At 34.5% G+C, this 12752-nt stretch overlaps 1 long non-coding RNA gene across 1 annotated transcript in view; it reads left to right on the top strand.

Annotated features, from left to right (window-relative positions):
• The window catches only part of LOC115302787, an 18364-nt gene that overhangs the window by 4793 nt on the left and 819 nt on the right, over positions 1 to 12752 (top strand). Inside the window, exons 2-3 of the long non-coding RNA XR_003913629.1 lie at positions 11515 to 11643; positions 12312 to 12351. This is a non-coding gene — a long non-coding RNA (uncharacterized LOC115302787). The remainder of the gene's footprint in view (positions 1 to 11514; positions 11644 to 12311; positions 12352 to 12752) is intronic.

Raw genomic sequence — 12752 nt, 5'->3', positions numbered from 1 at the left:
GTTGAGCATCGTTTTATGTGTCTGTAGGCCATCTGGATGTCCTCTTTGGAGAAGTGTCTGTTCATATCTTCTGCCCATTTCTTCACTGGATTATTTGTTTTGTGATTGTGAAGTTTGGTGAGTTCCTTGTACATTTTGATATTAGTCCTTTATCTGATATGTCATTTACTTAGTTGATTTTTTCTAAGAACACTATGTTCTTTAAAATTTTTAGTTACTTTATAATTAACATAGTTTGTTAAACTAGCTTCAAGTGGACAGTTTTGGGATTCAACAATTCCAAAATATTTTTTGGCTAAATACCCAGTAGTGTGTTTTTTAGGGTAGTTACTTTTAACTTCTTGATGAACCTCCACACTTTTCCAGAGTGGATATACTAGTTTGCATTCCTACCAAAAGTGCAACAGAGTCCCTTTTTCTCCACTTTCTCCCCAACACTTGCTGTTTCTTGTGTTGTTGATTTTAGCCATTCTGACAGGTGTGAGCTGATACTTCACTATAATTTTTCTCTTTTTTTAAATAATAGTTTATTGTCAAATTGTTTTCCATATAACACCCAGTGCTTCTCTCCACAAGTGCCCCCCTCCATGACCATCACCCCCTCCCCCCACCCCCTCCCTCTTCAGCCCTAGGCTTTGTTTTCAGTATTCGATAGTCTCATGATTTGTGCCCATCTTTCTTTCCCACTCTCTTTCTCCCTTCCCCTTCCTATGGACCTGTGTTAGGTTTCTCCTGTTAGACATATGCGTGTAAACATATGGTATCTACTATAGTTTTTCTATAGTTTTTCTTATTTTTGAATGGATACAGAATGTATGAATGGAGGAGGGGTAGAGAGAGCAGGAAATATAATCCCCGGTAGGTTTTTCTGAAAGCATGGATCCCAAATCCATGAACTAGAATCCATGAACTGGGAGATCATGACTGCAGCTGAAATCAAGAGCCAGACACTTAAACAACTGAACCACCTAGCTTCCCCTCTCATTGTAGTTTTGATTTACATTTTCCTGATAGTAAATAGCATCTTTTCATGTGTCTGTTGGGTCATTTGTGTGTCTTTTCAAAAAAGAATGTTTATTCATTTTAGAGAGTAGAAGCAAGCAGGAAAGGGACAGGGTGAGGGAGACAGAGGATCTAAGGCATGCTTTTGGCTGACTGCAGAGACCCTTGATGCAGGGCTTGAACTCAAGTACTGCAGGATCATGACGTGAGCTGAAATTGGACACTTACCCAACTGAACCAGCTAGGTACCCCACTGTTTCTTTTTTGGAGAAATGTGTATTCATGATTCTGTCATTTAATTGGATTATTTTGGGGGGGGGGTGTCGAGTTGTATAACTTCATTATACTTAGGATACTAACCCTTTATCAGAAATGTCATTTGCAGATATCTTCTCCCATTTAACAAGGTGCCTTTTAATCTAGTTGATTGTTTCCTTTACTGTGCAGAAGATTTAAAAGAAACCTCAATAGTTTATTTTTGCTTTTGTTTCCCTTGCCTCAGGAGATATGTCCAGAAAAAAAAGTTCCTTCAGCCAGTGTCCAAGAAGTGACTACCTATGTTTTCTTCTAGGATTTTTTGGTTTGAGGTTTCAAATTAGGTATTTAATTCATTTTTAGTTTAGTTTTTTTTTGTGTGTGTAGTATAAGAAAATGGTCCAGTTTCATTCTTCTATCCAGTTTCCCAACACTATGTTGAGCAGCTTGTCTTTTTATTCCATTGGATGTTCTTTCCTGCTTTGATATTCTTTCCTGATTTGTCTTCTACTCTGTTCTATATATCTATATTTGTTCCAGTAGCATACTGTTTTGGTTATTAGAGCTTTTAATACACTTTGAAGGCCAGACTTGTGATGCCTCCTTTTTTAAGAATTGCTTTGGCTTATTCTGGGTCATTAGGATTTCCATACAGATGTTAGGATTATTTGTTATAGTTCAGTGAAAAATGTTGATATTTTGATAGGGATTTTATTAAATGTGTATATTGCTTTGGGTAGTATACATATATTATCAATATTTGTTCTTCCAATCCATGACCATGGAATTATTTCTCCATTTCTTTGTGTCCTCTTCATTTTCTTCTGTCAGCATTTTATCAGATTTATAGGTTTTTTACCTCTTTGATTATAGGTTTTTCCTAGGTATCTTACTGGTTTTGGTGAAATTGTATGTATCTATATACCACATCTTCTTAATTCTTTCATCCGTCAGTGGACATTTGGGCTCTTGTCCATACTTAGGCTATTGTCAAAGCACTGCTATAAACATTAGGGTGCATGTGTCCTTTTGAAATAGCACACATAGTTTCTGGAGCATATGGTAGTTCTAATCTCAATTTTTTGAGGAACCTTCATGCTGTTTTCCAGAGTAGCTGCACCAGTTTGCATTCTCACCAGCAGTGCAAAAGAAGTCCTCTTTCTCTGCATCCTCACCAACATCTGTTGCTGCTTGAGTTGTTAATGTTAGCTATTCTGACCCATGTGAGGTGAAATTTCACTGTGGTTTTTGATTTGTATTTCTCTGATGATAAGTGATGTTGAGTATTTTTTCATATGTCTGTCAGCCATTTGGATGTCTTCGGAGAAGTGTCTATTCCTGTCTTTTGCCCATTTCTTCCCTGGATTATTTGTTTTTTGGGTATGGAGTTTGATAGGCTCTTTATGGAGTGTGGATACTAACCCTTTATCTGATATGTCATTTGCAACTATCTTCTCCCATTCTGTTGGTTACCTGTTTTACTGATTGTTTCCTTCTCTGTTCAGAACCTTTTTATTTTAATGAGGTCCCAGTAGTTCATTTTTGCTTTTGTTACCCTTGCCTCTTGAGGTGGGTTGAATAAGAAGTTTCTGAGGCTAAGGTCGAAGAGGTTTTTGGCTGTTTTCTCCTCTGGAGTTTTGATGGTTTCCTAACCTTGAGGCCCTTCATTAATTTTGAGTTTATTTTGTATATGGTGTAAGGAAGTGGTCCAGTTTCCTTCTTCTGCAAGTTGCTGTCAGTTTTTTCAGCACTATTTGCTGAAGAGACTCTCTTTATTCCATTGGATATTCTTTACTTGTTTGTTAAAGATTAGTTGGACATACGTTTGTGGGTCCATCTGGGTTCCCTATTCTGTTCCATTGATTTGCATTTCTTTTTGTGCCACTACCATACTCTATTGAGGATTACAGCTCTGTAGTACATCTTGACATCAGCTATTGTGATGCCTCCAGGTTTGATTTTCTTTTTCAAGATAGCTTTGTCTATCCAGGGTCTTTTCTGATTCCATACAAATTTTAGAATTGTTTGTTCTAGCTCTGTTAAGAATGCTGGTGGTATCTTGATAGGGATTGCTAATGTATTAAAGTAATCTTTATGCCCTACAGTGGATCAAAGTACCCAGAGATCAAGAGTCACAGACTCTACCAACTGAGCCAAAGACTTCTGGGTCTTATTTTTACATCTACTCTGATACCCTTTGTCTCTTTACTGGAGCTTTCAGTCCAGTTATATTTAAGGTAAATAGTGATACATAGATTTTCTTTGTCATTTTATTACTTGTTTTGTGGGGTTTTGTTTAGATTTTTACTTAAGTTTAGTTAATTAATGTACAATGTAATATGAGTCAGGTGTACAATTTAGTGATTCAGCATCTCCATGCAATACCTGGTGCTCATCACAAGTGCCCTCCTTAATCCCTATCACCCACTGAATCTAACCCTTCACCCACCTCCTTCCTTGCTTTTAACCATCACTTTGTTGTCTATACTTAAAGAGTCTGTTTGGCTCTGTCTCTATCTGTCTCTTTTTTATATATGCCTATTTGTTTTTATATTCCACACGAGTGAAATCATATAGTATTTGTCTTTGACTTATTTCGGTTAGCAAAATACACTCTAGTTCCATACATGTGGTTGCAAGTGGCAAGATTTCATTCTATTTTATGGATGAGTAATATTCCATTGTTTATACACACCTTTATCCATTCATTATTCGATGGACACTTGGTCTGTTTCCTTAGTTTGGCAATTTTTGATAATGCTGATATAAACATTTTGGTGTATGTATCCCTTCAGTTCATATTTTTGTATTCCTGGGTAAATACCCAGTAGTGCAATTGATGAATTGTAGTAAAGTCCTATTTTTTAACATTTTGGGGATGTCTATTCATGTCTTCTGCCCATTTTTTAGTTGGATTATTCACTTTTTGGTTATTGAGTTTGATGAGTTCTGTATAGATTTTGGATACTAACCATTTTGTCAGATATGTTATTTGCAAATATCTTCTACCATTCTGTAGGTTGCCTTTTAGTTTTGTTGTTTCCTTCAGTATGCAGAAGCTTTTTATTTTGGTTTAGTGTCAGTAATTTATTTTTGCTTTTGTTTCCCTTTATTCAGGAGACATCTAATAAGTTATGTGGCTTAGGTAAAAGAGGTTACTGCTTGTTCTTAAGATTTTAATAGTTTCTGTGGGTTTATTCCGTTCTTTTTCTATTGTCACTTTTTGGTGTCAAGATATGTCTGGGTTTGTTACTTACATTTTTCATATCTATTACTTTTTTTTTTTAATTTTGTGGTCACCCTTTATATATACGATCTTCTGCTTATAGCAGTCTACATTAAGTTCATGGTTGCTTAATGTTCAACTCATTGTTGACTACTCCACTCCCCTCCAGGTTTCAAATATTTGATATCCTATTTGACATCCTTTTGTTTTATGAATCCCATGACAATTTTTACAGAAATCATTATTTTTACTGCTTTTGTGTTTTATATTTTGTGCTCTCATATATGGTCTTTCCTTTTCACTCAGTGGAAGATCTTACTTTGTTATTTTGTGGTTTTCTATGGTTTCTTTGGAAGACAGTGAGTTTTATCAAGAGGAACCCAGAGGGAGTGTTTCATTTCTTTCATTTAGTTATGAACATCTTTTTAATGTTTGTTTCAGAGTAGAAGTCACAGACTATTTTACTCTGAATATTTAATCCCATCCCTTGCCATTTTTTAGTCTGTTTACATTTTGTCTTACATATTCAACCACTTTTCTTTGCCATCATGAGTAGAAAATAGAGAAAAGATTTTTGATTAGGGAATAGTAAAGGATGACTTTGTTTCTCTATCATTTTCCATGAAAAAATTACTATTTCTAATGTGGATAAATGAGGAACAGTGGACAACAAAGAATCTGGATATTTATTTATATTCTCAATTGGATTTCTTTTAAAAATGATTTTTTATTCTAGTTAACATACAGTGTTAATTTCAGGTGTACAATATAATGATTCCACAATTATGTATATTATTTATTGCTCATCACAATAAGTGTATTGTTAATAATTTTCATTTATTTCACCCATCCATTACTCACCTCCCTTCTGGTAACCATCAGTTCTCCATATTTTAAGAGTCTGTTTTTGTTTTCCTGTTTATCTCTTCCATTCTTTTGTTTCTTAAATTACACATATGAAATAATATGGCATTGGGTTAGCTTTTTAAGGTACCAACATCATTTGATTGATTATTGTTTCCTTCTCTTCTACCATCTTTCTCCAGTTATATCACTAGTTTGGTAAGCATCAAAGTCATATTTTTTGTTATTAAGGTGGTGTGTAAGCCAGAAGTATTATGAATAAAATTGACTATAGTTCAGTACTTCATATAAAAGTCTCTTTTCCAAGCTATGCATGGAATTATATTTAAGAATGTATATAAAGCCAGGCTATCTGGTTCCTCTAGTGTGATTCAGATATTTATATATTTAGTAAATATGTCAAAGAAGAATATACATCTTATCCTTATATCTATCACTACAAAATCAGAAAACACCTAATTTTTCAAAGTTGAGCTTTTTATAATGGAAATGATAAATCACACCGAGTTTATCTTAAGGTTCAATATTATAAATTAGGTAATTTATGAGTCAATTTGTAATAATTCCAATTATTTAAAAATTTTTAATGTTTATTCTTTTGAGAGAGAGAGGCAGACAGAGCATGAGGGAGGGAGGGGCAGAGGGAGAGGGAGAGACACAATCTGAAGCAGGCTCCAGGCTCTTAGCTGTCATCACAGAGCCCAGTGCGGGGCTTGAATCCACAAACCATGAGATAATGACCTGAGCCAAAGTCAGACGCTTAACCAACTGAGCCACCCAGGCGCCCCTACAATTCCAGTTATTTAATAAGTAATTTTTTGAGCTAGACATTTGGCTATAAATTTGAGGGATAAATACATCAGGAAAACATTGTATAGAACAGGAGAGGAAGATGAAATGACTAGTTATGCAATTAGAAACCTGTTTTTGGCAGGCACTTGAATGCACATAATACAGTTGTATAGAGATCCCAGAGGCTGACAATAACATTAGGAAATACTGCAGTATGGTTATCTGAAATCATTGGAGGAAATTGTTAGTCAAATACAGAAACAGAACATGTGACCTATTTCTACTGGGTGAGAACAGGAGGAACTTTGATTCAGAGATTTTAATTAAACCTAAATAAATAACAGAATTACAGAACATGGGGAATGTAATTTCACTAACCTGGAAGTGAGGAAAGTTTTATTCTGATTACTTAAATTCTGGAATTGTTCAGAAAGAAAGTGATAAGTTTTATTGTTAAATAACAATGGGCAAAGTAAACAATTGATAAATAAAGATACATTAAAAAAGAATGCTGAAATTCTAATAGATTCCAATAGAGGGAAGAAAACTGCCAATAAAATATAAGTAAATTATATGAACAGATAATTTATAGAAGAAATGGAAACTGCAGTTAATCATAAAAAAGTATTCTTGGATATTATAATTACAATTGAAAACAAAACCAGGTTGTAATGATCTTCTCAACTATCAGATTTGTAGTTTAGTACAGACATTTGACCGCATTCTCTCTCATCAAGCTGATAGAAGGGGAATTTGGCAAAATCATATGATGCTGCTGGGAGTGTAAAATGTAAAGCTTCTATGGATAGAAATTAAGTATTTTGGTCATCTTATAATTACATGCAACCTTATAATGAATTGATGAATTTTTGTAAGTTACTATGTAATAATTTTTGGGATATAAGTATAAAATAATACTGAGCTATAGGAAGCGATGATAGCAAAATACTTTTCTGGTGATTTTATCATAACTTTTAATGGTCTTTGTTTCTGGTTCATAGGTGGTATATGCAAATAGTATAGGGCTTCTGACATAATTTTGATAAATAAGACATTGGATGTGAGAATTAGCTATGTAATGGTGTTTTTATGGAATATAGTTAGAAATAAAAGTTGGTAAAATTTCAGTTTAGGTAGGAATTCAAGGGATTGGTGGTTTTGTCAATATCCTCAGAAAATAAGTATTCCTTGAAAAGTTGTATAATTATAAAGATGGTACTTTTATTGTGGGTGGGTGGGAATAATAAATATTTCCAAAATCCTGAGCTCTCTCATTTTGTTTCAGGATCATTTGAGGTAGCTCTGAAAGGATTTGGTCAATATTGGGGACTCCTAATAGGAATGCCTGAGATTCTATGTGAATATTTTATTGATTGATTTAGTTTTTAGTTTAAATTCCAATTAGCATACAATGTAATATAAGTTTCAGGTGTACAAGTTAGTGATTGAACAGTTATATAACATCTGGTGCTCATCACAACTCTGGGAAGATTTTAAAATAGGTCATTTGAGGTTAATTCTGTGGTCAGGCTACTTTTATGTCCATTAGTGAAAAATAAGTTGATTTAATCAAATAGTTGCACAACGGCCTCTTTAGTATTCTCAGCTATAGTGAGTTATGCCTACAAAGCTGGTTGGTCAATGAGTGGAATTGACAAAGCTAAGATTGCTTCATGGTATGATTGCATAGTTGTGAAAATGGGTTAATCAAGTAACAGATGCAGGAATGGATATACTGATTTCTTTATGTCAGGAAGATAGGTGGAATAAGGAAAAGATGATACTGGGGCAGCTGGGTGGCTCAGTCAGTTAAGCATCTGACTCTTGGTTTCATCTCAGATCTTTATCTCATGAACTGTGAGATTGAGCCCTGTGTCAGGCTACATTTTGAGCATAGAGCCTGCTTAGGATTCTCTCACTCTGCTTGTGCTAAATTTCTGTCTTTCTTGATACTGAATTGGATAACTGCATGGATTGTTGGATGAAAGGGTTGGTGGATGAATTCAGAAATGCCTTCTGGATGGAATTAAGAAACAAGGATATAGGAGCACCTGCATGGCTCAATTAAGCAACTGACTTTTAGTTCCCACTCAGCTCATGATCGCACCACACATGAGTTTGAGCCCCATATTAATGTTTCTGCCCTTCCCCTGCTCACTGTCTCTTGTCTCTCTCAAAATAAACAAACATAATAAAATTAAAGAAAAAAATCAAGGATATATATAATTTAATATTCAGAGATTAAATACACGTATAAATGTGTTATTGTATATATGGTGTGTTTTTGTTTCAAGTTTTTAAATTCTAGTTAATTAACATTGGGTACGATTACTATAAACACTCCTCGCTTACCACCCATTTAGCCCATCCCTCTCCCACCTCCCTCCATCAACCTTCAGTTTGTTCTCAATAGTTAAAAGTCTTATGATTTGTTTCCCTATCTTGCTTTTTACCCTTCTGATATGTTAATCTGCTTTGTTTTTTAAAATTACACATGAATGAAATCATATGGCATTTGTTTCTCTCTGATTTTTCACTTGATATAATACACTCTAGTTCCATCCATATCATTATAAATGGCAAAATGTCACTCTTTATATATGTCTTACATCTTTATTTATCATGTATATATAAGATAATGCAAGAGAGGAAGGGAGTGTGGATAAGAAACTGATGTGTGGATATATATTGATAATGCAAAATGAACAAATTAATAGGTAGACATAAGAATGAATGATTGGTTGGATATGGGTGTAAGAATATATAGATAGGTGGATTTAGTAAAGGTTAATTCCTAAATCTGAGTTACATTAAATTACAAAGATAAACTTCTCACAGTGACAGGATTTCTTAGGGGTTCTGGGTTCATGGCAATTATTGATAGTCCAAATCTCACAACCACAGTGATAACCTCATGTCACTTCCATCAAAGCATAAAATTTTATGTTTTATTGTACTAGGGGAGATAACATGGAAAATTGCGAGTAACTCATGAAATAATTTCTCTGTATTAGATAAATCAATCATACATATCACAGAAGGTAAACTGAGAAGGTTTACAAAATGTATTTCCTCTATGTTCTCATAAGGAAAGTAGAAAGAGCATATTAAGTAATAGTAATATCTACCAAACAACACCTCTCTGGCTTCACATATTGGGTTCACTTTCTACTTACACATTAAACTTTACACCCTTCTCAGTGAGAACAAAAATAAGGACTCCCCTGTCTTAAAGTCCAATATCTTTCAGTTATGCACTGGAATCAGGTTATTTGCACTGATCTGTGTGTCAGTTTGCCTATTCTTGGTCCAGGAACATAGAAACTCTAAAAAAAGTTAATTCGTACCTAACTTCCCAGTGTTCAATTATGGGAACACGGATTTTAGGATAAGGTGACCATAAAAAATGTTGCAAAATATAAAGGGTAGAATGTGAGATACATATACATTAGAAGCTATTATATTATCTATTAATGATATTGTGGTGGTGGAGAATGTTTTAGTAGATCTTAGAAGATGATCACTTGTCCTTTGTTCTTTCTGACCCTAGGTCAGTCTTCTGACATACTGTCCATTCCTATTATCCTGCATAATTATTTTTAAGATAGGTGGTGTGAATTATATCCTTTAAGGGAGCTGCAGAACTTTTCTACTCAGAGAGTTGGGGCCTTAAGGTCATTTTAAGTCTTAAACAATTGCAGATTTTTTAGTTCCTTGGGTACTAAAACTGAGTCATGGGGAGAAGACTTCTGTAGCTTTTATGCGATTCTCCTTAATCTCTTACTTGTGATCATAGAATAATGTTTTGAATAAGAGATGCTACAGAGGAGCAGGGCCTGGAACAATGAGCTATGAAAACTCAAAAGTACTTTGAGAATCCTTTGACAAAGTTTTTTTCATGAGTAAGAAGTAAATGTTTTGTTAAGCCAGGGAGATTTTGAAGCTGTAACTTCAAACTGACTAATGTAAATGAGTAACTTACATGCAAGAATTCAAGGATTGCTGAATGAATGTATAGAATGGAGTGATGGACTGATGATTTAAAACTTGTTTTTGTGGTGGATAGAATGAAGGATGTGAGGATGCTAAATGCAAGTTTCTGCATAATGTGCACTTCTGTGGATTTATTAGTGTATGAAAGAATGCAAGATGGAATGTTTTTGTTTGTTTATTTTAGTGATAGAGCATGTGTGTGGAGGGGAGAGAGAGAGAGAATGTTACGTAATGTCCTCACTCTGCACTGAGCCTAATGCAGGACTCGATACTACCACCTTGAATCATAACCTGAGCCAAAATCTAGAGACTGAGCTACCTGGGTGCTCCAAGAAGATATTTTAAAAGAAGACTGGAAAAGTAGATGTAAGTCACTATTTCTTTATGTAATTGAGGGCAGAACAGTGGATGAAATTTATTCAACATTGGGTGACTGAAAGAATGGTTGAAAACTGGAATAAGTGGATGGCTAGATACAAGAATAAAGAATTAATGTTTTCAAAAAATATATATTGGAGATCTTTATGGATTGGTGAACTTGATGGTTAGTGAAGGTGTAGCTAATTAGAAACTTACAGGTTAGAATTCAGATTTGAGAGTGGAATGTTGGGTACGTGCATCATATACAGATATATGGGTATTTAGATTAATAGGTACAAATATGGCTGATTAGAATAATGGATGAATATAGGGATCAATGCAAAGATAAGTGGATTGAATGAGTGTGCTAGCATTGTTGATGGTTTCAGAGTGGCTTAATAAATGCATTTATGGATAGATGGTTTGATTCAAGAAGTGATGGTACAGGAATTTTATCTTTGGAGGAATAGACTATATATTAAGAATATAATAATAAAATCACACATGGAAAGTTGAATGAAAAAATGGACTATTGAGGGAATAGGCTTAATTTATTATTTAAAATTAGAAAAAATAGTACTTGCCTTCTCATTGTTGCGATAATAAATTCTTATTTATTTATTTATGTTTTAATGCTTGTTTATTTTTGAGCTGGACAGCACAAGCAGGGAACAGGCAGAGACAGAGAGAGTGAGACCCTGAATCCAAAGCATGTTCCAGGCTCTGAGCTGTCAGCACAAAGCCTGATGTGGAGCTAAAACTCATGAACTGTTAGATCATGACCTGAGTTGAAGTCAGAGGCTTGGCCAACTAAGCCACCTAGGTTCCCATAAGTTTTTAAAAAGAGGAAAACAAACGAAACCAAAAAAACAACTATAGTGAATTTATGAGAGTAGTTTTCTATGATACTGACTATTGTATACTATTTAATAACTTGAGGTCTTAATGCAGTTGATCAAAGAGTCAGCTTTACCTAGTGTATGTTATGTTGGTCATGGTATATTTTCCCATATTTTCCACAGTTTTAACTGAGGTGTTACCAGCTTGAGAAGTGAGACATTTTAGATGCTTCACTACCTGACATTTCTATATCAATCCAAATTCTTATACTTGTTTATCATTTCTGTGGACTTCATTCTTCAACACTGCTGGTAAGAATCAGTAACACTGGTATACTATTCATTTATTTTTTGACCAGGTTGTGGAATCAATTTTTAATATTTTAAGATCTCAAAACATATATGAATTCCTTAAAGCATAGGATTGCCAAATTATGCAATGATTGCCAATTAGATGGAATATGAGATTTTTAAAGCGCTATTAAATTTTGAGGCACTGGTTGCTATAGAGATTGTGTATATTTTGATTTACTACTCTTACCTCTTGCCATAAAATGTGATGTTGTCCAGAGACTATAATCTCTGTCAGTATGCTCAGTATATTTTAAGTTTATTTAAACATTAAGTGTTTTGAAATAAATACATTAGGAATGGATGGATAAATGCAGTTAAGGAAGTCAGGCAGATGGGGGTAAAAATTGAAAAGAGGATGGAAAGGCATTAGAAAGGAAATCCATTAGGAGTAAAATTTGCTGCAAACAATATGGGTTTTAATGACAGCAGGAAGTTGAGTTTTATTTCAAGATACATGATTTAGGGTATTTCTAATACTACCAGTGAGTAGATAAGATGGATAGGCAGGAGTTGAGGAATAGTCCATTACTCTAAAGAAGTAGCGTCTTAACACCCTTTCATTTGATGTGTGAATGAAGATTTTTTTCAGATATTTTCAAGCATTTTGTTTTCTTTTCTTTCACAAGCATGTTTCATAAGCAAGGACCAAAGAGACTTTGACTACAGGTAAGAGCATTAAGGCCTACACCCTGGTTTTAAGTGATCTTTTGGGGTATGTTGATGGAATAGACTCTTATTTGAGTTATTGGACACTACCTTTCTTTTTTTCCATCAAATGCTTTCTGTTGGCCTAACTGATTATTTTGAGGTAATAGTTTAGCTTAGGGTTTTGTTACCTCTTGTTAGTAAGCAACATTTAATGAAATTGAAATAGGAAAGTGGATGGACCTTGAGGGTGTCATGCTGAGTGAAGTAAGCCAGGCAGAGAAGGACAGAAACCATATGTTTGCACTCATAGGTCTAGCAGGAAAACAAGAGAGACCTAATGGAGAACCAGGGGGAACGGAGGAGGGAGAGAGAGTTGGGGAGAGAGAGGGATGCAGAACTTGAGAGACTACTGAAAGCTG

Source organism: Suricata suricatta, chromosome 9 (assembly GCF_006229205.1).
Source record: "Suricata suricatta isolate VVHF042 chromosome 9, meerkat_22Aug2017_6uvM2_HiC, whole genome shotgun sequence".
Taxonomy (NCBI): domain Eukaryota; kingdom Metazoa; phylum Chordata; class Mammalia; order Carnivora; family Herpestidae; genus Suricata; species Suricata suricatta.
The sequence above is the reverse complement of the archived record's forward strand: the minus strand, read 5'-3'. Positions and strand labels throughout refer to the sequence as shown.